Below are 26,908 nucleotides of genomic sequence, written 5' to 3'. Positions count from 1 at the left end.
AATATCTGTAATGAATTGGGTTGGTATTTTGATGGGAATTGCATTGAATCTGTAGATTGCTTTTGTCAGGATGGCCATTTTCACAATGTTAATCCTACCAATCCATGACAATGGGAGATCGTTCCATCTTCTGATATCTTCTTCAATTTCTTTCTTCAGAGACTTGATGTTTTTCTCAAACAACTCTTTCACTTGTTTGGTTAGTGTCACCCCAAGGTACTTTATATTATTAATGGCTATTGTGAAGTATGTTTTTTCCCTAATTTCTTCCTTGGCCCTTTTTTCTTTCGTATACAGGAGGGCTTCTTTAGTGATTTTTTTTCTTTTTTTTATTTAATTTTTTTTTCTTATCAGTTACATTTTATTAACTCTGTATCCCAGCTGTGTCCCGATCTCTCATTCCCTCCCAGTCCCTCCCTCCCTCCCTCATCTCCACCGTGCCCCTTTCCAAGTGCACTGATTGGGGGGACCTCCTCCCCATTCATCTGATCCTGTTTTATCAGGTATCTTCACGACTGGCTGAAAACTCTGTGGCCTAACAGGACTGCTCCTCACTTGGGGGTGGGGAGACCAAAGAGTCAGTCATTGAGTTCCTGCTAGAAGTAGTCCTTGTTCCCCTCACTTTGGGAAACCAATTGGTTACTGAGCTACCACAGGCTACATCTGAGTGGAGGATCTAGGTTATATTCATACATGTGTGGAGAGCCGAGAGAATGCAATCGCCATTACGAGATGGCGTCGACATCCGGCCCCGGCCCTCATGAACAAATAATAGAGTGCGTGTGCAAGTTGCAAAAGCGTGCCAAGCCACTGTCCAGTTCGGGGGCATCACTGCCCAGTTCGGGGCGTCATACGGGGCAATGGGCAAGCAGCCAACCAGCGAAGTACACGCCACCATAGGGTGTATTTAAGCAGCACCATTCTGGCAGTTAGGGTCTTCCTCTATTCATTGTAATAAATGCTTGCTGCAGAAGGATCCTGGTGTCTGAGTGCATTCTTGCTGGCGAGACAATTACTAGGGTCACATCTGGTGCTGAAACCCGGGACGCTGGGATCCTGCTATCGCTGGTGGCGAGGAGACCCCCCTGTTCGCAGGGAGGATTCAGAACTGCAGTGCTAAGGGTAAGTTCTGAGAGGGCGTGCCTGCTCTTAAAGAGATATCGCCCCATTTAATTGTCCCAGTTGCTCTTGCGTTTGTTTTGATGGCCTTAGTGATTTTTCTTTTGGTATTCATTTTGTTTCCATAAAGACTGGTGCTAAAGCGCTTTGTCTCTGTGGGACATCGGTAGACAGAGGTATATAAGCCCCAGTGTCCCCCCCCTCCCTTTTTTGGTGTGCCGTTGGGTACTGTTAGCCGGACGTACATAAGCCGCATGCCCCTCCCTGTGTCAGTTTCTCTGGTAGATAAGGGAGCAACATGGGAGCTTCACATTCGGTGATCACGGCACTTCAGTAGCTTTTAAAACAGCATGAATTAAAGCTTTCAAAAAGAATGTTGAAAGGGTTTATTATGGAAATTGATCGCATCGCTCCCTGGTTTGCATGTTCAGGGTCACTGACGCTTGCTTCCTGGGATAAGCTAGAAGCTGATTTACGGAGGACAGAAGAAAATGGAAAGCTAAAAGTTGGAGCTAGGTCATTGTGGATTTTAGTAAAATCTTGCTTAGAAGATGAGAAATGCCACTCATCTGTAGCAGCTGGCCAAGGGGTGTTAGAGGAATTACAAGACAGCATGTCGGAAACAGAACGGGATAAAAGGTTGGGGGCCCTTAAGGAAAAAGAAAAAGACGTCTTTAAGAAAAAAGGCCCTTCTGCGGATGCTAAAGCTGCAGGAGCGAAAGACAAGGGAAAAAATGCCCTGGGAGAGAAAGGTGAAAAGGGAAGTAGAAATCCAAAAAAAAAAAAAAAAAAAAAAAAAAAAAAAAAGCCTCTTTATCCAATAAAAGAATTGGAGGCTTTGCGACTTGATAGTTCTGAATCTGAGCAGCTAAATTCCTCCGAAGGGTCAGATTTAGAGGAAGAAGCGGCTCGCTATGAGGAGGAGAGGCGCCACCCTGAGGAGCCGCTGTTAACACCAGATCGAGAACAAAGAGGGGAGGAGCTAAAATTCACGGGGCTTTCTCATTAACCCTGATGCTCCTCCGCCTTATGTTGAGAGACAAGGTTAAGATTCCTTCTTTTCAAAAAGGGATAAAAGGAAGCTTTTGCAGGCCTTCCCTGTATTTGAGGCCACGGAAGGAAACCGTGTTCATGCACCGGTAGAATATCCCCTTGTTAAAGAACTTGCTGAATCGGTTAACAAATACGGGGTAGATGCTAATTTTACGATCATGCAACTTGAAAGACTTGCTAGCGTGGCCATGACCCCAAATGATTGGCAAAATACCATAAAAGCTGCACTCCCTAGTATGGGACAGTACTTAGAATGGAAAGCCTTGTGGCATGATGCTTCCCAAACTCAGGCAAGGGCCAATGCCCATGCAGAAGACAATCAGCGGCAATGGACCTTTGATTTGCTAACGGGGCAAGGCCAGTTTGTTCATAATCAGACAAATTATGATTAGGGGGCATATGGTCAGATCTCTGCTGCCTCTATTAAAGCATGGAAAGCCCTTTCAAAAAAGGGCGAGGCCGGAGGACACCTGACAAAGATTATACAAGGCTCTCAGGAGTCATTCACAGATTTTGTGGCCAGAATGACAGAAGCAGCAGGTAGAATATTTGGAGATCCAGAGCTAGTTAGGCCAATGATAGAACAGCTGGTATATGAAAATGCTTCCCCAGAATGTAAGACAGTCATTACTCCTAGAAGGAACAAAGGGCTAACAGATTGGATAAAAGTTTGCTGAGGACTCGGAGGCCTGCTTACCAACGCCGGCCTGGCTGCAGCCATAATACAGAGCAAAAACCGCCCAAGTTCTGGAAACAATAAAGTTTGTTTTAATTGTGGCAAAATGGATCATTTAAAAGAGACTGTCGTGTGTCTGTGCAAAAGAAAGTTCCTGGACTTTGCCCTAAGTGTAGAAAAGGCAATCACTGGGCTAATGAATGCCGTTCAGTTAGAGATATTCAGGGAAAACTTATCCAGCATGAACCCCCCCCCCCAATGAGAGGAATGAGAATATTCCAAAAAATGGGTCTCAAGTCTCAGGGCCCCAAAAAATATGGGACACAGGCAGACAACAGGAGGGTTTATCCAGCTGTAGAGCAACAAGAGGATCAGCAAGGTTGGACCTCCGTTCCACCTCCCAATTCTTATTAATGCCACACATGGGGGTGCGACCTGTCCCAGTGGAGTTTGAAGGCCCCCTGCCTGAAGGAAGTGTCGGTCTTATTTTGGGTCGCTCCTCTCTCACTTTAAAAGGACTTATGGTCCATCCTGGAATATTAGATCAGGATTTTACGGGACAGCTCCAGGTGCTTTATTCCTGCCCCCAAGGCGTATTTTCTATTTCTCCTGGAGATAGGATTGCTCAATTAGTCCTCCTCCCAAGCCTTCATGACTGTTTTCCATCTACCGGGACACCAAGGGGCACAAAAGGACTCGGTTCCACAGGAACAGATTTTGCTCTTTTGGTAGTTGATCTTAAGACTAGACCTACCCTACAAATACAAATAGAAGGAAAAAGTTTTACTGGTATTTTGGACACAGGGGCTGATAAAAGCATTATCTCTTCCACCTGGTGGCCGAAGGCATGGCCTGTTACACAATCATCCCACTCCTTACAAGGGCTGGGATATGAGGCCAGCCCTGCAGTTAGTTCATGTTCTTTGATGTGGCAAGCACCGGAAGGTCAAACAGGAAGTTTCATACCATATGTTCTTCCTCTCCCTGTCAATCTCTGGGGAAGAGATATTTTGCAGGATTTAGGATTAGCATTGACCAATGAGTACTCTCAACAAGTGGTTGATATAATGAAAAGGATTGGTTATAAGGAAGGAAAAGGCCTTGGTAAACAGGAACAAGGGAGATTACTCCCGATTTCACAGGAAAGTAATACAGGGAAACAAGCCCTGGGTTTTCATTAGCTGCCATTGAGGGTTCCATGCCCATATCTTGGCTCACAGAGGAAGCCATATGGGTTCCTCAATGGCCCCTTTCCTCTGCAAAGCTGGAAGACGCTACAAGGCTGGTTAAAGAACAGGTACAGCTTGGTCATTTGGAACCATCTACTTCCCCCTGGAATACACCCATTTTTGTTATAAAAAAGAAATCAGGAAAATGGAGGCTTCTCCATGATTTGAGGGCTATTAATGCACAGATGTGATTATTTGGAACAGTGCAACGAGACTTGCCTCTGCTTTCAGTCCTGCCTAAGCAATGGAGAATTATAATAATAGACATCAAGGATTGTTTTTTCTCCATTCCATTGTGCCCACGAGACAGACAGAGATTTGCCTTTACCCTACCTGCTGTTAATCATCATGAGCCAGACAAAAGATATCAATGGACAGTTTTACCTCAAGGCATGGCTAATAGTCCCACCATGTGTCAATTGTATGTGCAGATGGCTCTTGAACCAGTTAGACAGCAATTTCCTTCCTTGTTACTGATTCACTATATGGATGATATTCTCTTGTGCCATGAGGAGTTAGCCATCTTGCAAGATGAGTATCCTTTGTTGCAAAAAACCCTGCAACAATGGGGATTGCATATTGCCACTGAAAAGATCCAAATTTCAGAAGTACGTTCCTTTCTAGGGACTGTTATTTATCGGGAACGAATAGTTCCTCAGAAAATAGAAATTCGCAGGGATCATTTGCATACCTTAAATGATTTTCAAAAATTATTAGGTGATATAAATTGGCTTAGGCCATTTTTAAAGATTCCTTCTGCTGAATTAAAACCCCTATTTGATATTTTGGAAGGGGATGCTCATATTTCTTCACCCAGAGCCTTAAACACCGGCTGCAAGCCGCGCCCTGCAAGTGGTAGAAGACGCTTTACAAGATGCCCAATTAAAACGTGTAGATGAAACTAAGACCTTTGACCTGTGTGTCATTAAAACTAAACATTTACCAACTGCTGTATTATGGCAAGATGGACCCTTATTGTGGGTTCATCCCAATGCTTCTCCTACAAAAATTATTGAATGGTATCCAGATGCAGTTGCTCAACTTGCACTTCGTGGGTTAAAAGCAGCCATACATACTTTGGGAAGGAGCCAACGTTCTTAATAGTGCCTTATACAGCTCATCAGGTTCAGGTATTGACTGCTACCTCTGATACTTGGGCGGTGCTAGTTACCTCCTTTAGTAGTTTGATTGATAATCATTATCCTCGACACCCTGTTTTGCAATTTGCTTTAACTCAAGAGGTAGTCTTCCCGCATGTAACGTCCCAGGAACCACTTCGGGATGGACTGGTAGTTTATACAGATGGGTCAAAAACAGGAGTGGGAGCTTATGTGGTTAATAATAAAGTTGTTTCTAAGCAATATCATGAGACCTTGCCTCAAATTGTAGAACGTTTAGTAGTGCTAAAAGTTTTGAAAAAATTTCTAAGTCCCTTAAATATTGTTTCTGATTCTAGTTATGTGGTAAATGCAACCAAAATCTTAGAAGCTGCTGGATTGATTAAAGCATCTAGCAAGCTTGCAAAAATTTTTCAAAGGATTCAGTTTGCCTTAATTACCAGAAGATCCCCTGTTTTTATTACACATATTAGGGCTCATTCCGGTCTACTGGGGCCCATGTCCCATGGAAATGACCTGGCAGATCGAGCCACAAAGATGATTGCATTTGCCCTCCTTTCAAATTTAGAATTGGCTAAGGAGTTTCATAAAAAATTTCATGTTACAGCTGAGACATTGCATCATTGATTTGACATAACTAGAAAGGAAGCTAGAGATATTGTTACCCAATGTCAAAATTGCTGTCAGTTTTTACCTGTGCCTCATGTTGGGATTAATCCCAGAGGAATCCGTCCGCTACAGATGTGGCAAATGGATGTTACTCACATTTCATCCTTTGGCAAACTACAATATTTACATGTTTCCATTGATACTTGCTCTGGAGTTATGTTTGCTTCTCCCCTGACTGGAGAAAAGGCAGCCCATGTTATTCAACATTGCTTGGAGGCATGGAGTGCCTGGGGAAAGCCCAAAATTCTAAAAACTGACAATGGGCCAGCCTATACTTCTCAAAAATTTGGACAGTTTTGTCATCAAATGGGAGTGACCCACCTAATGGGTCTCAGATATAACCCTCAGGGACAGGGTATTATTAAACGTGCTCATCGCACTCTAAAATCTTACTTAATAAAACAAAAAGGGGGAGTCGAGGAGGCTCTGCCTTCAGTGCCACGAGTGACTGTTTCCTTGGCACTCTTTACTCTCAATTTTTTAAATTTGGACAGTCAGGGCCACTTGGCAGCTGATTGCCACTGCTTAGAGCCTGATAGGCCTAAGGAAATGGTCAAATGGAAGGATGTCTTGACTGGTCAATGGAAAGGCCCGGATCCTATCTTAATAAGATCCAGGGGAGCTGTCTGTGTTTTCCCACAGAAAGAAAACAATCCATTCTGGGTACCGGAGCGCCTCTCGCAAAAGCTCATGGCAGCTGAAGATGATCTTTCAACGAATATACCTGCAACTACTTGAAGAACTAAGGGCGGCGGTGATGACCACTAATTCTACTCGAGTGGATTTATCGCTCACAGATGGCTTATTATCCTGGGCTTCTTCTGCCTTTTCTTATTTTAAGGAATGGGTGGGCATTGGAATATTTGGTGCAGCCCTATGTTGTGGCTTAGTGTTCTTACTTTGGTTGGTCTGCAAGCTCAAAGCCCAACAACGTGACAAGGTCGTGATCGCGCAAGCACTTGTGGCCTTGGAACAAGGATCATCTCCCAAAATTTGGTTATCCATGTTAAAAAAATTAAAACAGACTGTGACACTCAGTCGATGCACCTCAGGGGTTTTACCCATTGCATTGAGTCGATGAGTGATCCAAGTCACAATGTTGCCTTTGCCTAAGCGGCTATGGTACCTAGATAGGAGGATGACAGCCCTTGCACTCCCTGGAATTTTATTCCATTGCACGGTAATGGGTGTCACCTCCATTTTTAATCTTCTCCCTTAGCCCCTGCACCCAGAGGAATTGTCTCCATTGCACCTGGTGGGATAAGGGAGTAATCTAAAGCTCCATTGCACCTGGTGGGATAAGGGAGTAATCTAAAGCTCTTGATCGCTTACTCCCCAGAGAAGGAGTTCGCTTGATCGAGCTTAGGGCTCTCTTGTGCCGTGCTTACAAGGCTTTAAGGCAGTTTTCAATTATTAAAACAAAAAGGGGGAAATGTGGAGAGCCGAGAGAATGCAATCGCCATTACGAGATGGCGCCGACATCCGGCCCCGGCCCTAATGAACAAATAATAGAGTGCGTGTGCAAGTTGCAAAAGCGGGCCAAGCCACTGTCCAGCCCGGGGGTGTCACTGCCCAGTCCGGGGCATCATACGGGGCAGTGGGCAAGCAGTCAACCAGTGGAGTACACACCGCCATAGGGTGTATTTAAGCAGCACCATTCTGGCAGTTAGGGTCTTCCTCTATTCATTGTAATAAACGTTTGCTGCAGAAAGATCCTGGTGTCCGCGTGCGTTCTTGCTGGCGAGACAATTACGTGGGTCACATACATGGTCCTTGGTTGAATGTCAGTCTCAGAAAAGACCCTGTGCCCAGATATATTTGGTCCTTGTGGAGCTCCTATCCTTTCCCCATCAGACTAACTCCCCTTATTTCTTATGATTCCCTGTACTCTGCCAAAGGTTTGGTTATGAGTCTTTGCTTTGAAAACACTGCTAGATAGAGTCTTTCAGATGCCCTCAGTAGACTCCTGTCATACATTCAATGCACATCCCATCTGTCTTTCTAAACGAGGATTAATCATCTTACCCCATGTCCTCTCTCTTGATTATCTTTTTTAGATATATAGAGTTCATTATGACTATCAAATCTTATAGGTCTATATAAGTGAGTGTATACCATGTTTTTCTTTTTCCTTCTGGGATATTTCACTCAGAATGATCTTTTCTAGATCCCACCATTTGCCTGCAAATTTCATGATTTCCTCCTTTTTGATTGCTGAGTAGTATTCCATTGTGTAAAAATACCACAATTTCTGTACCCATTCCTCCGTTGATGGACATCTTGGTTGTTTCCAGGTTCTGGCTATTACAAATAAAGCTGCTATAAACATGGTTGAGCAAGTATCCCTTTTGTGTACTTGAGCAAAGTTTGGGTATATACCCAGCACTGGTATAGCTGGGTCTTGAGGAAGCACTATTCCTAATTGTCTTAGAAAGCGCCAGATAGATTTCCAGAGTGGTTGTACCAGTTTACATTCCCACCAGCAGTGGAGGAGGGTTCCCCTTCCTCCACAACCTCTCCAGCATGTGTTGTCCCTTGACTTTCATCTGGGCCATTCTGATGGGTGTAAGGTGAAATCTCAGGGTTGTTTTGATTTGCATTTCCCTGATTTCTAATGAGGATGAGCATTTCTTTAAGTGTTTCTCTGCCATTCGATATTCCTCTGTCGAGAATTCTCTGTTTAGCTCTGTTCCCCATCTTTATGTTGAGGTCTTTGATCCACTTAGACTTTAGTGGCTATTGTGAAGGGTGTTGTTTCCCTAATTTTTTCTTGACCCTTTTTTCTTTCGTATACAGGAGGGCTTCTGTTTTTTATGAGTTGATTTTGTATCCTGCCACTTTGCTGAAGGTGTTTATCAGCTGGAGGATTTCTCTGGTTGAATTTTTGGGGTCACTCATATATACTATAATAACATCTGCTAATAGTGACACTTTGACCTCTTCCTTTTGGATTTGTATCCCTTTGATCTCTTTTAGTTGTCTTATTGCTCTGCCTAGGACTTCAAGTACTATGTTGAAGAGATATAGAGAGAGTGGGCAGCCTTGCCTTGTCCCTGATTTCAGTGGGATTGGTTTAAGTTTCTCTCCATTGAGTTTGATGTTGGCTATAGGCTTGCTGTGATTTGCCTTTACTATGTTTAGATATGTTCCTTGTATCCCTGATTTCTCCAAGACTTTAAACATGAATGGGTGTTGGATTTTGTCAAATGCTTTTTGAGCATCTAAGGAGATGATCATGTGCTTTTTACCCTTCAGTTTGTTTATGTGGTGGATTACATTGATGGATTTCCGTATGTTGAACAACACTTGCATGCCTTGGATGTAGCCTATTTTGTCATGGTGGATGATATGTTTGATGTGTTCTTGGATTCGGTTTGCAAGTATTTTATTCATTATTTTTGAGTCAATGTTCATAAGAGAGATAGGTCTGAAGTTCTCTTTTTTTGTTGGGTCTTTGTGTGGTTTAGGTATCAGGGTGACTGTCATTTCGTAAAATGAGTTTGGTAATGTACCTTTTGTTACTATTTTGTGGAATAGTTTGAGGAGAGTTGGTGTTAGCACTTCTTTGAAGGTCTGGTAGAATTCTGAGATGAAGCGATCTGGCCCAGGGCTTTTTTTGGAGGGGAGACTATTAATGACTGCTTCAATTTCCTTGTGGAATATAGGGCTATTCAATTTTTCTACCTGATCTTGACTTAATTTTGGAAGATGGAATCTATCAAAAATTTTTCCATTTCATTAAGGTTTTCAAATTTTGTGGCATATAGGCTTTTGTAGTATGACCTAATGATTGTTTATATTTCCTCAGTGTCTGTAATTATGTGACCCTTTTCATTTCTGATTTTGCTGATTTTGATAGATTCTCTCTGCTTTTTAGTTAGCTTGGCTAAGGGTTTGTCTATCTTGTTGATTTTCTCAAAGAACCAGCTTTTTGGTTCATTGATTCTTTGAATAGATTTATTTGTTTCTAATTGATTGATTTCAGCCCTGAGTTTGATTATTTCCAGCCTTCTGCTCCTCTTGGGTATCTGCTTTTTTTTTTTTCCTAGTGTTTTCAGTTGGGCCATTAAGGTGCTTGTATGTGATGTTACAAATTTCTTCTTGAAGGCACTTAGTGCTATAAATTTTCCTCTGAGCACTGCTTTTAATGTTTCCCATAAATTTGGGTATGTTGTGCCTTCATTTTCATTTAATTCTAGGAATTCTTTAATTTCTTTCTTTATTTCTTCCTTGACCCAGCTGTCATTGAGTAACAAGTTGTTCAGTTTCCATGTGCATGTTGGCTTTTTGTTATTTCTGTTGTTTTTGAGGTCCAGCTTTAGTCCATGGTAGTCAGATAGAATACAAGGGATCATTTTAATCTTTTTGTATCTGTTGAGGCTTGCTTTATGACCAACTATATGGTCTATTTTGGAGAAGGTTCCATGCAGTGCTGAAAAGAAGTTATACTCTTTTGTGTTTGGATGAAAAGATCTATAGACATCTATTAGTTCCATTTGATTTAGGGACTCTGTAAGTGTTTTTATTTGCCTATTTGTTTTCTGTCTAGTTGATCTGTCCCTTGGTGAGAGTGGAGTGTTGAAATCTTCCAATATTAAGGTATTAGGATCAATGAGTGATTTAAGCTTTAATATTGTTTCATTTCCAAATGTAGGTGCTCTTGTATTTGGGACATAGATATTCAAAATTATGATGTGCTCTTGGTGGATTTTTCCTTTGATGAGAATATAGTGGCCCTCCTTATCTTTTTTTATTAACTTGGGTTGAAAGTCTATTTTATTAGATATTAGGATGGCTACTCCAGCTTGTTTTCTGGAACTATTTGCTTGAAAACATTTTTCCAGCCCTTTACTATATGGTGGTGTTTATCTTTGTTGCATAGGTGTGTTTCTTGTATGCAACAGAATGTTGGATCCTGTTTCTGCAACCATTCTGTTAGTCTGTGTCTTTTTATTGGGGAGTTGAATCCTTTGATGTTGATAGATACTTGTAACCAACAATTGTTACTTACTTTTGAGGTGGGTTTGGTGGTATCACTGAGTTTCATTGCTTGTATTCTTTTGGTTTTTGTTGTTGTTGTGTAGTTATCTATTTTCTGTGTTTCCTTAGATGTAGTTGTTTTCCTTGGTTTTGAATTTCCCTTCTAGTAACTTCTGTAGAGCTGGGTTACTATGTAGATATTGTTTAAATTTGGTTTTGTCATGGAATATTTTGAAATCTCTGTCTATGTTGATTGAAAGTTTTGCTGGGTATAGTAGTCTGGGTTGTAATTTGTGTTCCCTTAAGGACTGTATGATTTCTGTCCAGGCCCTTCTGCCTTTCATAGTTTCTGTTGAGAAATCTGGTGTGCTTATGATAGGTCTACCTTCATATGTTACTTGGCCTTTTTCCCTTGCTGCTTTTAGAATTTTTTCTTTGTTCTGTAGTTTCAGTGTTTTGACTATGATGTGACATGAAAAATATCTTTTCTGGTCTAGTCTACTTGGTGTTCTGTAGGCCTCTTGTATGTTTATGTACATATCTTTCTTTAAGTTGGGAAAATTTTCTTCTTTAATTTTCGTGGAAATATTTTCTGAACCTTTGAGCCTAATGTTTTCTTTTTCTTCTACTCCTATTATTCTTAGATTTTGTCTTTTCATGGTGTCCTTGATTTCTTGAATGTTTTGTGTTTGGAACTTTTCTGATTTTATTTTTTCTTTGAGAGACTTGTCAATTTCCGCAAGTGTATCTCCGGCTCCTGAGATTCTTTCTTCCATCTTTTGTATCCTGTTGGTGATGCTTACCTTTGTAGTTCTTGATCTTTTCTCTATGTTCTCCAGCTCCAGGTTTTTCTCTATTTGTATTTTCTTTATTGATTCTAATTCTGTTTTTATGTCTTGCACCATTTCCTTCATCTGTTTAAATGTGGAGTCCTGCTTTTCAATGACAGCTTCTATTTTTTTTTTTTGTCTGTTTCCTCTCTATGTATCACTAATTGGGCCTCTACTTCTTTGGCTATAATTGCCTGTATTTCTGTGAGAGCTTTGTTTGTTTCTTCTTTATTTGCATTCATTTGTGTGGACATTTCTTTGAGAGCTTTGTTCATTCTTTGTTTGCCTCAATTTTCGTGGTCATTTCTCTGAGAGCTCTATTGGTTTCCCCTTTGTTCATCTCGATTTCTTTGGCTATTTCTCTGAGGGCTTTGTTCATTTCATCTTTATGGGCCTCTAATAGCTGGAGAAACATAGTTTTGAGGTCGTTTTCTTGTATATCTAGTGACTTGAAGTTTCCATTGTTTTGTGGGGTTGCTGGTGAGTTCATTATGTCCTGATTTTTGTTGGGTGTGTTCTTATGTCTGCCTCTAGTCATCTGGTTATTTATAACCCTCACTGTTTGTTTTTTGATTTTGTAGTTCAGGCTATGATTTCTCTTTCTGTTTTCTGGACTGTTTTTTCAGGAAGATGAGAGAGGTTCACTGGTTTGGTTTCAGTTTTGCCTAAGAAAGGAATGTGATGTTATTTGCATGTGCTTTTAGAGGGCGCAGTGTGCATGTGTAGATTCTCTGACTATTGCAGTGGCCTGCAGGCCACTATTATGCAGTTGTCTGAAATCTAGGGATTGTTTTCTTGGATTACACTGGCGGACCCACAAGGCAGAGGCTTCAATGTTGGTGTCACTATACCAATAATCCCTATGATGCCCACACTAGAGGTGTGGGTCGCAGGGATCTTATCTCGTTACTTCTGTGGAGAAGTCCTTGGTCTGGGGTAAACTCTCCCTAGAAGGTTCACTCACTCTCTTGCAGGACCAGTTGGAATTCACAGGGATTCCTCTTGATATCTACTCTCTGATTTGGTCCTGCTGCGGGAAATGTGCGGGTATTCTAACAGTCAGCTCTGTGGCACTGTGGACGCAGGACTTGGTGTCCACCTTTCCTGTTTGCTGCCTCTCTGTCCTTTCCTTCTGCCAGGAAGGGTTATGTTGACTGGTCCGGGGTAGCGTGGGAAAGAGTTAGGTTGAGTGTTCTCAATCCCAGATCCGGGTCCCAGATCTCTCTGCCAGATGCAGCCTGGTGGTAGATCCTTTGTTTGCTGATTCCGAGAGAGTACCAGGTATGGTTGAGTGTCCTCAGATCCAGAGCTTGGGTTTTTCTGCCAGGAGCTGCTGGGTGAGGTGGAGAGTGGGTTCTGTGTCCTGTGGCAGAACCTCTGTCCTTCCCCTCTGATCTTCCCCTCCACTAGGACTAGTTTATGATGGCACTTTCAGCGGAGTGCCAGAAGTGTTTATGACTTCTCAGTCCCAATCCTGAGCCGGGGTTTCTCAGCCAAGTGTCTGAGGGCCACTGGTGTTAGGACTTGGTGCTAGACCTTATTGTGCTGGACCTGGGAGAGTCTCGGGAGTTGTTGAATGACCACAGTCCCAGATCCCGAGCTGAAGTTTGTTTGCTAGGAGCAGCTGGCAGCACTGGGGTCCAGGCACTGTGAAGCCACTGTGTGCCTCTCTATCCTTCTGCTCCACTGTGGCAGGGTTAAGCATTCTGGTTCTCAGGGGAGTGCCTGAAAGGATTGGGTTTTCTCAGCCTAGATCTTGTTTTTTTTTTTTTTTTTTTTTTGTGGGAGCTGCAGCTCTTGCTGGGGCTGGGGTACAGACAGTGTGGTCTGTGGCAGATTCTCCTGAATGCCTCCTTCCTCCTCCAAAGAGGGAGTAGGGTTTTGGGTGCTGGGAAGTGCCTGGAGATCACCTATCGGGGTGTTTCCTCCCGGAGGAGTCTGCTGTGACCTGATTCTAGATGGACTCAGATCATGGTTAGTCTCTTTCTTCTTGGAAGTCTAGATAACTCTGTTCTGGGTTAATCAACCCCTTCACTCACCAATTTCCTCATTGCTGGTCCTCTCCCCTTCAGCAAAGCTGCACAGTAGCTTCCACCATCTTGGAAGAGCTCGTTTTTTAAACTTTTGAATATTTTCCTCAAAAGTTTTAAATAATTTTTAGTTTGGCTAATGATTTGTGTTCTATGGGCAATGCCATCTTTGTGTTGCATTTATCGAAAAGATAATCATGCATGTTAAATTTTTTGTTTCTATTTCATGAATCAAACATGCAATTTTTAAAGCTGAATTTCAATTCTCTAATGAAATACTGTATAGTGCAATGATTTTCTAGTGTTTTTAATGGAATTCTGTGCTCACAATGATAGTTCCAGTGAGTGGATCATAAGTTGATGGATCTGTGTATTTGTGTATTTACTTCTACCCCTGTCCCAGTCTTTTTTTTTTTTAATTCTGGCATGCCTGCTAATTAATTTCCAGACAGTGTGTGCAAATATCCCGTTTTAGAGCAAATTAAGGACTGACAGAATCATCTATGCTTGCTGCTCTTTATAAATCTTGGCCTGATTTGCCCCATTGATGATCCACAGTCTGATGTATTTACTATTACTCTCTTCCTTGTAAGTTATATATCCCAGAATAGGCATTCTCAGATTCTTCAAGCCTTAAAGAAAATTTACTCTAACTTTTCAAAGATTTATCAACTGCGTGTTCACTGCACTGGAATTTTTGCTTCCAAGGTACTCACTGCTTATTTTAGCATGTAGTTTTACCAGAGCCATAATTGTCAACTTTAATAAAATTTAGTGACAGAAGCCATGTTGATGCCCATGGCTCTTGTTGCTACTGAGGACCTTGTTGAAGTTCATGGTCCTGCTACAGTCAGGGGTTGTGTCTATGTCCATGGCCCGTGTTACTACCAAAGGCCAAGCAGCTGTTCCTGGTCTGTGCTGCTTCCTGAAGCATGTTGATTTTGTTCAGTGCCATGCTGCTGCAGGGGAGGGAGGAATGTTGCTATTTGTGATCCATTTTGCCTCAGAGGCCATGTTGGTGGCCTATGCTGTCTCTGAGGGCCAAGAAAGTGTCCATGTCTTGTGCTATAAAACAGGCCAATGTTGATGTCCATGGCTTATGCTGCCACTGGAGACCATGCTGAGGTCTGTGACATGTGCTAATGCCAGGGCCCATATGAATGTCTGTGGTCTATGCTGTTGCCAGAAACCATGTGGAATTCCATGATCTGTACTCCCACTGACTTTAAAGGACAAGGAAGCTACTTTTGCAATGGTACGGATACTGCAGACTCATAGTTGAAAAAAAAAAGAAGACATAGAAGACTTCTGTGACAATCCCTAACTCATCCCATTCTCATCCTCCAAAATTGTAAGAGCCTAGACAGAAAGCTATTGAACTCTTTAAAAATTGTGATAAGGATGCCGAAGTGTAGCTTTCCACAATTGATGGTTTCTGGTGGGGTGTACATGGGAAGAATTCAGGTTTCTTTCTTTTTTTTTTTTAAGGGTCTGGCCACTGAGAGTTTGACCATGTCCCAAAAAAGTACATGGACAACAAAAATTGAACTTGTATTTATTTATTTATTTATTTATTTATTTCCTCCTTTCTTTCTCTTTTCTTCTCCTTTTTTCTTTGAGATGGCCCCAAGGGTTGGGGGAAGGCTTGGGAGGACTAGTAAGGAAGTGTGAACAGGGTGCATTAAGTGAAATTCCCAAGTAATCTATAAAAATATTATGTAGAAAACAAAAAGAAAAAAAAAACTCTACTTGCTTGTGAGTTCTGATCTCCAGCTTTGATTTTATTTGCATTAAAAGGTTCACAAACTCTATGAACTAGTTGTTGATGGTATTCTATGTCATGGGTTCATCTTTTTCCCTCACAGTTTAAAATTTTTTATTGTTTATTATTATCAGTTACATTTTATTAACTCTGTATCCCAGCTGTATCCCACTCCCTTATTCCCTCCCAATCCCACCTTCCCTCCCTCATCTCCTCCCTACCCCTTTCCAAGTTCATGGATTGGGGAGGACCTCCTCCCCTTTCATCTGTCCCTGTTTTATCAGGTATCTTCAGGGATGGCTGCAAAGTCCACCTCTGTGGCCTAGCAAAACTGCTCCTTCCTTTGGGGGTGGGGAGGTCAAAGAGCCTGCCATTGAGTTCCTGTCAGAAATAGTTCCACAAGGATCAAATATATCTGGGCACAGGGTTTTTTCTGAAACTGATGCTCCAACCAAGGACCATGTATGGATATAACCTAGAACCTTTACTTGGATGAAGCTTGTGGTAGCTCAATAACCAATTGGTTTCCCATAGTAAGGGGCACAGTTTAAAATTTTAATAAGTTCTTTCTTGTGCAAATACTAGATTGCTTATTTGATTCTCAGACTTTCTTGCAAACTTGGATATTAAACCTTAACTTCCAAAAGGAACTTGAAGTCAAATATTTAAGTGCACATTGATGAGGAACTACTCGATAAGGTAGCATCTTGTTTCCATTCTAGCCAAAGCCCTCTGCTTCATTTTCACTGTCTTGTAACACACTCTAAACTGACATATTTCCATACAAAAATAAAAAATAAAAAACAAAAAACAAGTTCAAAGAATGCCCTTTCTGGGTTTTTCTTTCAGGAATCTTGATTCTTGTATTCTAGCTCCTTACTGATGTTATTTTCATTTAAATTATCTTTAATTATCTTTCCACTTTGTTTTTCTAACATTTTAAAGTTCACACTATCTGTTACCATCACAACTAAGTGATAGACATGCTAATTTCAAAGGTAGAAAATTTCACAGGGTCCTAGACTTATAGGCAACTATGGACAGCTAAAGAACTATAGGCTACTAATGACTGCCTTCAAGAGGGAGAGTTCTTTCTTCCAGGGATGAGACAGCTTACTGATTGTCCAATAGACATGGGTCATCCTTGAAACCATGTATACAAGAAGAACATGAATGAGCTCAGAAGATTGTATTTATTTGTGAAAAAAAATGAGTAGTAAAAGCTAAGAAAGTACCTTTAAATTTAATGAAATGTACCAAAGTCTCACTAGTTTGATGATTGCTATAATTTCCTATTGTTTATTATTGGATTAAGAAATTCATGTTCAACTTCAAGCCTTGTACTTTCTATATTCTTATACAAATAAGTAGTGAATGTTATTGAATGTTTTAAGTAATCATATTACATTATATTAACCTATTGAAATTTTTTTTTATTTTTTAAAATGTGTTTTCATTTCTGAAACACTCTTATATTCTTGAGTTTCTTAGTTAAATTATTAGATATTTAGATTACTTGCATTTAGAAATGATATATTTAGGATATTTCAACAATATGTTTTAAACATATTGGCTAAGAGAATGAATTTCCTGTAGGATGAGAAAATCAAATAGTCATTGGAAGTGGATGGAGGAAGGGAGCAGGGTAAAAAAAGGGATGGGGGAGCAGGGGTGGCGACTACAAGTAGGGACTGTAGGGAAGAGAGCGCTGGGTGAGAGAACAGAAATCAGAGGTGAGGGGCATCTCTGGAACTTGTTAGAGACCTGGGGTCTATAGAGGTTATGCTAGCTTAGACTCACAGCAGCGAGAATATGGACCCTGAAGTAGCCACTTCTTGAAGCCAGGCAGGAATTCTAGTGAAGGGATAAGAACATCAACCTACCCATAAAGCCTTCTACCCAAAATTTGTCCTGTCTACAAGATGTGCAGAGACAAAGATGGAACAAAGTTTGAGGAAATGGTCAAAAAAAAAAAAAAAAAAAAGGCTGACCCTACTTGAGACCCATCCCATGAGAGAGAACCAGTTTCTCACACTATTAATGTTACTCTGCTATGCTTGTGGACAGGAGCCCAGCAAAACTTCTCTGAGATGCTTTCCTCAGCATCTGATGGAAACAGATGCAGAGAACAACAGCCAAACATTAGACAGAGCTTGGGAAGTCATATGGAAGAGTTGGATGAACAAACGAGGGAGCCAGAGGGATCAAGGACTCCACAAGAAGACCTACAGAGTCAACTAACCTGGTTCTATGGGGGCTCACAGTTTATGAACTACCAAGAAAAGAGCATACATGGACTGATCCTAAGCCCTCTGCATGTATGTAGCCTATATACAGCTTGTTCCTAATGTGGCTCCCCCAACAACTGGAGTGAGTCACTCGGACTGTGATGCTTCACACTGGATCCTGTCCCCTTAACTGTGCTGTCTTGTCTAGCTTAAGTGGAAGAAGATGCTCCTGGTGCTACAGTGATTTAATGTGCCCAGTTGGGATGGTGCCCATGGGAGACCTCCCCCTGCCCTGAGGTAAGGGGTTTGCAATGGTGGGGGAATTGGAGAAGAAGGAGGCTGTAATGAGAATGTAAACTCAATAAATAAATATAATTTTTAAAAGTAGGGAGGACAGAGGAGGAGTTGGAGGGGAGAGAATGGTGGGAAGGTTGCATTCAAGTACAATATATAGAAGTATGAATATTAAATAAATGTATGATCAGAGAGCCTGCCACGGAGTTCATGCCCGAGAACGCCCCTGCTCCCCTTACTAGGGTACCCACTTAGAGACTGAGTTTATGGGCTACATCTGAGCAGGTGCTTTAGGTCCTCTCCATGCCTGTTCCTTGGTTGGGGTGCAGACTTGCCAGGCCACAGAGGAAGACAATGCAGCCAGTCCTGATGAGACCTGATAGCCTAGGGTCAGGTAGGAGGAGAAGAAGTCCTCCACTATCAGTGGACTAGGGGAGGAGCATAGGAGGAGAAGAGGAAGGGAGGGTGGGGCTGGAAGGAGATGAGGGAGCGGCCATAGCCAGGATACCAAGTAAATAAATTGTAATAAATAATAATAATTAATAAAAACATTTTAAAAGAAAATTATGTTCAATTTCAAACTTTCTACCTTCTATATTCTTGTAAAAATAAGTAGTAAATTTTATTGAGTATTTCTAATAATCATATTCTGTTATAATAATTTATTGAATCCATAGAAAATTTTAAGCATTTTCTAAAATGCATTGTCATTTCTGAAACACTGTTATATATTCTTGAGTTTCTTATTTAAATTATTGATTAAATATATTGCTTGTCATTAGATATACTGTATTTAGTAATTTTCAACCTATGTGTTTTAACACTATTTATATCCTCTTTTATGAAGGACATCATTTCAGGACAGCTTGAAAACTTATCTGGTTGATTCTGATAGTTTTGTTTCTGTTCTAAATATCTTTGTACACAAAGAGATTCTATTTCAATATAAAGTATTTTTCACAACACTATTTTATCTATCAGTATATCTATCTGTCTATCAATTTATCTATTTATTATTTTTGCTCTGTTTTAAAATTTCTGTTTATTCACTTTATATCTAAATTGTATCCACATACGTGCTCTCCTCCAAGTCTCACCTTTTCTATAACTTACCCTGCTCCCAGCTTCCCTACTTCTCAGAAAAGGGGAGCCCTACCAACAACAGCCCATCTCAGCACATCAAGTTGCATCAGGACTAAGCACATCCTCTTCCACTGAGGCCAGGCAAGCCAACTGCAACAGGGGGTTGTGATCTGGAAACAGGCAACAGAGTTGATGTCAGAACCCCTGCTCCCCTTAGGAAGAATCCACATGAAGACTAAGATGTTCATTGGCTACATATGTGTAGGCGCCATAGGTCCAGTCCATGAAGGGTCCTTGGCTAGTGCTTCAGTCTCCATAAACCCCTACCCTGTCTCAGGTTAGTTGACTCTGTTGGTCTTTTGTGGAGTTCTTGTCTCCCCAGGTTCTTCTATTCTTCCCCTTCCCTCTTCCACAAAGCTCTGCCCAACGTTTTGCTGTGAGTCTCTGCATCTGTCTGGATCCCCTGCTGGGTGGAGCCTCTCAGAGGACAGTTATGGAGGCTCCTGTGCAAGAACTGAAGCATATAAGGGGTTAGCTCTCTCTTTTAGGGTAGGTGGTCTTACTAGGTAGACCAGGATGGCCTCAATTTCACAGAGACCCACCTGCCTTTGCCTAGAAAGAGCTGGGATTAAAGGCATGTATGTTTTCAATTTTTAAATTGTCTAAATATGTAAATCATTGTACTTTGCTCTTACCAGCTTTGTCACTCTTCACTCCCTCTCCTTTTCTCCCTTACTTCAACTACCTTACTTCTACATTTATGTCTCAATGTTTGATATGTCTGCATATGTGAGTGTGAGTATTTAGATGCAATTCCACTTATTCCTGTTGACTTGCTTTCTCCTTCCTCTGTGCACTGTTATTTATACACACCCTTTCCAGTTGACCTTGCTTCTTTCCTCCCAATCTTTATTTTATGTCCTATATTAGAATCATACTTAAATCCAGATTCCACAAATTAGATTTTTACAAATGGATATTTTTCTGTAGGAGCTCAGGTTTATTTATTTATTTTTTAACGTGATGATTTCTAGTTTCATGTATTTGCTGGAAGTTGAGGTAATTTCATTCATTTTTATGGACAGATGGTATCTCTCTCTGTGTGTGTATGTGTGTGTCTCAGTGTGTCTGTATGTTAGTGTCTACTTTTGTATGTGTATGTATATCAGGGTCTGTGTATATATCTGTGTGTTTTCTGATGATATATTTGTTAAATTGCAGAACTCTTCTAATTTGCTCTGCTTTGTGTTTCCTATTTCCAAACAGTAATTTAAGTATTCAACCTATTTTTCAGTGCTTTGTGTCTCTAAAAACCCCAGTTAATATTAAATTTTCTTGTGAAATGCCAATAAAAATTATCCATATTTGCCTTTTATGTGTATCTGCTCTTATCAATCAATACATAAATTTTGACTTGCTTCTATCTCATCTCTCATATCTATCCAAAGATCTCACTTGCTGTTCTTCTATCTGAACTACCTGAAGTCTTTTGAAATAATGATCTCAGTTTTATTTCTTGAAAATGGTTACTTTACCACAAAGCAAGTACCATCTTTTTAATATCCCTTTTAACTTTTATTTAACAAGTGATTTTCATGTTGGTTATAGACATATAAAATACTTAGCATGTTTGCTTCATTGGTTTAAAGATGTAATTTGTAGTTTATTCATTTATTTTATTGCACTTTAAAAAATACACTATGCAATCTAGATTATCTTTGCTAATGTTTAGCGATTTTTAATTCAAACTGAAAATATTTGTTCTTTATTGTTGGAACCCAAGAGCTTTTCTAAGGCATTACTTATGCAGCCACTCCTGATGAGATCTGATAGACTAGGATGAGAAGGAAGGAGAGGAAGACCTCCCCATCAGTGGACTTGGGGAGGGGCATGCATGGAGAAGAGTAAGGGAAGATGGGATTAGGAGCGAAGGGGGTGCTATGGGGGAGTACAAAGTGAATAAAGTGTAATTAATATTTCTTTTTAAAACGGGAAATACAAACCCACGCGACTGAAAATTTACCCTACCTACAAAAAATCCAGGGATAAAGATGGAGTAGGATTGTGGGAATGGCCATCCAATAACTGTCCCAACCTGAGATCCAACCATAGAAGAGAGCCAATCCCTAACACTAGTAATGATATTTTGCCATGCTTACAGATGGGAACCCAGCATGACTGTACTCTGAGAGATCCCACCCAGCAGTGGATCAAAACAGCCAAACATTAGACAGAGCTCAGGGAGTCTTGTGGAAGTGAGCAAAAAGGATAGAAGTACACAGAGAGAAAAAGAACTCCACAAGAAGACCAACAGAGTCAACTAACCTTGGCCCATGGAGGCTTACAGAGACTGAAGCACAAACCGAAGTACAGGAATGGACTGAACTTTGGCCCCAACATAAATGTTACTGAGGGAGAGCTTCCTCTTCATGTGAGTCCTCTAGCCAATGGAGCTGGGGCTGTCTATATCATGGATTCTGTTACCTGCTTTTAGATCATTTTCCCCTTGCTTGACTGCCTTCTCTGGCATCAGTGGAAGAGAATGTGCTTAGCCCTGATGCAACTGGATGTGCCAAATTGGATGGTAAGGAAAGGCTCCCCTTTTCTGAGGAGAAGGAAGGGGAAAAAAGAGGAAGAGGGTTGGAGTATGAGACCAGAAGCAGAGAAGGGAGGGTGTGCATCCAATATGTAAATTGCATAAATACATAATTTTTAAAAAAAGAAAGAGAGAAAAAAGCATAAAGAATTAGATGCAAGAAAGAATAGATAGAGTTCATCACTCTGAAACTATATTTTGGTTTGCAGTTGAGCTCAAAAATGAATGTGCTCTTGGGGACACTGAAAAGTTAGTGAGTGTTTCTCAGAAACACATGCCACATGAAGGAGAGTTCATACTGATGGCCCTCTAGAAGAACAGAGTAGGTAGAGGAGAAGGAAGAAAAGAAGAGAGATTCTCAAACCAGTGAGAGGAAAGGCTCTTTGGCCACAAGGGTATTTTATCTTTGACAATTCTAGGGACAGTTATTCCACAGGATATGTGATGTGTAAAGAAAGGAATGGATAGGTGATTTGAAAAGGATGTATATTTTGACACTGTCTAAAGTAAAATAGTTAAATCACTGAGACATTACATAAACAAATAAGTTCCCCTCCTATCAGAAAAAAAGAAGCATATAAAGGAATCCTATGTATTCTCATTCCATATCAAAGAGAGGGAATTTTTTATTTAAGATACGTAATTGACCAAACTGATTTCACAGCAAAGAGAATATAAGAGCAATAAATACGAGACAGAAGTGTAAGATATAATTTAGTCTTATTAAAGATAAAGGATTGTGGTTGGAAAGATGGTTCAGGGGTAAAGTGCATGTCACATAAGTTTGAAGACCTAAATTGAAACACTCAGCATCTACATAAAATTCTGTGAATCCCCATAAACCCCAAAGCTGGTTAGATGGAGACAAGGTCTCTTAGTTTTATTAGTAACTGGTCTAAAAAAGCAGATGAGCGCCAGGTTTATTAGAGACCTAGTCTCAAAAAGTAAAATGGAAAGTGATTGATTCACATGCAATATTTATCTCTGGTCTAGACACACACATACCTTCACACACATACATACAAATGTATACATTCACAGTATACACAAACACAAAAATAAATTTTAAAATCAATAAATACAAAAATTAAAGATGAGGCATCATTGATAAACAGTAACTTGTACAAGTTAGTCTCATAAAGAAGGTTGCTTTTCCATGCTAGATCTTAGAGCAGATCCATTTCTCAAGGAAGAACAATTTTCTTTTCTAAACAACAAGCCAATCTCGTCGTCTCATAGAACTCCTTTCTGGTCTCTATACAGACTTTGTTCAATGCACCTTTATTGAAAATCTTTCCAACTTTTTTTTTTCTGTGTGTTGAGAAGTCATTTTTCAAAGGGAAACTAAAAGGCCGAATAAAAGCATTTAGAAATCTACCTTTCAATAAATGTCTTTAAATTTCTAAGGCAAGATGTCTATGACAAAAAAACAATTATGAATGCTTTTGAAATACCCTGAGAAATGCTACTGGATAGGCTTATTTTGTTATTCTATAAATATTCTCCTTTTCCAGAAAAAAAAATTAGTTTTGAATTCACCATAATCTAATTCAATTACACCCAAAATTCTAACAATTTTCTATAAAGCTTTAAAAATTATGCCTTTGACATTGGCAGTATTAGCCTTTTAAAAAATCCATTTTTCCTTCTTTTGACATTACTTTATTCTAGACCAATTACAAATAGTGTAGCCTCAACAAGTTTTTAAAAGCTCAAACATACCATGAAGTGATGCAGAACAGAAATTAAAATTCATGTATTAATTTTCTTTTGTTTTTTCACAACTATGAATTCTTACCTAGTACGATACTGAGACCTCTATATGAATAATTTTGAAATATTTTCCTTGACTTAATGACTCTTTGTTCTCTATTTAATGACTTTTTGTTATGCTAAGGAAATAATATTGAAAATCAAATGTTCATTGTAAGTTGTGGATTTCTATACAATTGTCAGGGTCAATTTCATTCTCCATGGGAAATTCACTAATACTTAATTCCATGACTCCTCGAAATAGCTGGAGGTAGATAATGGACAAAGACAAACAATGGGGATATCATGAAAGAAAGAATTAATATAATGAAAAGTCAGTTCCATATATTATCTTTAACATGTTTTCTTAAAGCCCTGTTTAGAATGCTGGTATGAGGGATGTCTCTTGGTTTCCGTCTTGGCTTTTACACAACTGCTGTGTGACCAGGAATAGAATGTACTTTCTAGAATGAAATGTGTTGTGGATATAAACATGTTATTGTTTTGGTTCCAGGTGTGGGATGTGGGACTGATTCAGATGGTCCACAGCAGCAGACTATTTGCCTCACACAGGCTCTGAGAGGAGTTCTTTGCCAGCTGCAGATAGTTTGAATCTGAGGACTCTAGAGAGAGAATGATGCCATAGCCCAGAGAATGGAGGTAAGAGAAAACAAAACAAAACAAAACAAAACAAAACAAGGCTTATGCTGCTTTTCCCTTGCTTCCAGTTGCTGTTGTGAGACAAGAAGTTAGGAATTTCCTGACTGGAGGATTAGACTGGCTCCAAGGAACTCAATGACCCTGACCAGCAGAAAGCAGCTAAGAATGAACTGTGGACCCTTTCCCACTAACCTTTTCTCTCTCCTACCTGGAGCTGGAATGGATGGGAGTGTAATAGGGTGAGAGAGATATATGAAATATATATTTTAAAGTACAACAGAAAGGTCCAACTCTGCCAGTCCAATCACTCTTTTTCTGCTTGAAGATTCTAGAAAATGTTATTTAGATTACTGGGTACTTTAGTTGCTTAGATCTTTTACATATTAGACTTTTTTTCTGTTGCTTGACAAAATACCTTAACTAGAAGCAGGGAGGACTAGCACTTAGGGAGGAAAAGTTTTTTTTTTTTTTTCTGGTGGTTCCAGAGGGATACAGTCTACTGTGGGGCAAAAGGCATGGCATGACAGCAGGATTGTGAAATTGGATAACATTTTTCACCTCCACGTGGAAAGCAGAGGGAGATCAGGAAGTGAGCAAAGCTACAAACCTTCAAGCATTACTCATGGTGATGTACATCATCCACCAAGGTTCTGCCTCTTAAAGTTCCATAACCTGAATAAACAGCACAGAATCTAAAGACAAAGTGTCTCGTATAAAAGTCAACAAGGAACATTTTTCATTCAAAAAGCCATAATTACTTATCTCATTGCTCTAAAAAGAACAACTTATACAAACAAATTGCTAATGGTTTTAGAAGGTAGAACTTTATGGGGTCAGAACTTACAAAGAAGGCTCTTTATATCAAAACAGAAAGAAAAGATAGATGAAGATATAGATAGATGATAGAAAGATAAATAGTTACTTAGATATTTTAGATATTAGATATTTTTCTGTTGCTTCATAAAATACTTTAATAAATATAAATAATAAATTAATTCCAAAAGGTGCTTGATATAGATGATGATGATGATGATGATGATGATGATGATGATGATGATAGATGGGTGATAGACAGAAAAACACATAGACACATAGACACATACATACAGATAGACAGGTAGATAGATAGATAGATAGATAGATAGATAGATAGATAGCTGCATGCATACATACATACATACATACAGGGTCTCCTAGATATCTGCTTGTAAGGTGATTTACTGTAAGAGTCCTAATATAACATCAGTTATATTGGATTAGTTTTTGCCATCAGCATTGACCATTTGGGAAAGGGTTACACTAAAAGGAGCCAACAACAGAATCTAAAAGCTTATGTCATTATAAACCTAAGCAAATGCTTTTTCCTGCTGTTCATAGTAGCTTTTCCCTTGGCAAAAATGCCTCTAGCTCTCCAATGAAAGTTTACCCAGCTTATAGTGAAATTCGAATATGGAGTTCTGAGAGAAACTAATCTCTCTACAAACTACCCACTGGTAGAAACATGACCCCGACCTCAGCAGGAGAAGACAGAACATGGCAGGAGCCTACCACAGAGGGCCTCTGAAAGACTCTACCTAGCAGGGTATCAAAGCAGATGCTGAGAATCAAAGCCAAACTTTGGGCAGAATGCAGAGGATCATATGAAAGAAGAGGGAGATAGAAAGACCTGGAAGGGACAGGAGCTCCACAAAGAGAGCAACAGAACCAAAAATCTGGTCTGAGTGGTCTTATTTGAGACCCCTTCTTCACCAAATAAACATCAGACTGAAGGCTAATGTGCAATATATATATACTCAATAAATTAAACACCAACAAACCAAAGAATCCAATTAAAAAATTGGTTTCAGTTCTAAGTAGACAATTCTCAACAGAAGAATACCAAATTGCAGGGAAACATTTAAAGAAATGTTCAGTGTCCTTAGTCATCAGGGAAATGCAAATCAAAACTCTGAGATTGCAAACTTGGACTGAATGAAACATCAAAAAGTAAATAAATAAATAAAATAAACAACAACAACAACAACAAAAACCAACCAACCAACACAAACAACAAAATAAACGGTCCCCCATCCAATGCCCAGTTCTAGGGCTTCTTCTGTACTATTCTCTGTTCTGTTGATTACATCACAGTGCTTCTTTCTTCTATGGTTTTTTTTTTGTATTATGTAAAAATATGCTTGGCCATCATCTAAAATAGTTCTGCTGGCTATTAGTCAAGGTTTTTAATAGATAAATTTTAATAAAATGGGATTTCTTCTGCTTATCCTAGTCAATCTATTTTATCTTAAAATAGAGGATGCTATGTAACAAACAATCCAAAAATTGGAAATTGACTCATCAATTCTCAAACCCTTGAGGTACACACTCAGCCCATAGCCATGCTTTAGTACTTGATCTCAAATAAAGTTAACTCATCTAGAAGAGGCAACATCAGACCAAATTCATGGATAAGAAGGAAGAACTTGTGTTTTAGAGACTGTTCTCAATATTGTGACAAAACTCTTACTGAAGTAACTTATGGGAAGCAGGTTTTATTTTAGTTCATCTCAAAGAATTTCAGGGTTTCCCACATGGAAGACAAATCAGCATGAACAGCAGTCTTTGGCGGCTAGAGCCTGAGACAAAGCACCTGTTCATATTTTGAAGGATCGGGAAACACTGAATGAGACCAGCACACTATGATCTTTAAATGTTGGTCTTTGGGTTTCCATGTATTTCATCCCAGAGGTTTTAGTCTGTAAAATAATGCCACCAGTTATGGACCTGATGTTAAAACTCATGAGGCTACAGGGGATATTTCACATTGACGATCTACCACTGTGTGCATTA

General features: G+C 39.9%; 1 pseudogene; it reads left to right on the top strand.

Annotated features, from left to right (window-relative positions):
- Positions 1–732: 732 nt before the first annotated feature.
- On the top strand, positions 733–3,079 carry LOC132656560 (igE-binding protein-like; annotated as a pseudogene).
- The last annotated feature ends 23,829 nt before the right edge of the window (positions 3,080–26,908 follow it).

This window comes from Meriones unguiculatus, chromosome 9 (assembly GCF_030254825.1).
Source record: "Meriones unguiculatus strain TT.TT164.6M chromosome 9, Bangor_MerUng_6.1, whole genome shotgun sequence".
In the NCBI taxonomy this organism is placed as follows: domain Eukaryota; kingdom Metazoa; phylum Chordata; class Mammalia; order Rodentia; family Muridae; genus Meriones; species Meriones unguiculatus.
This window is presented reverse-complemented; position numbering and strand designations above follow the sequence as displayed.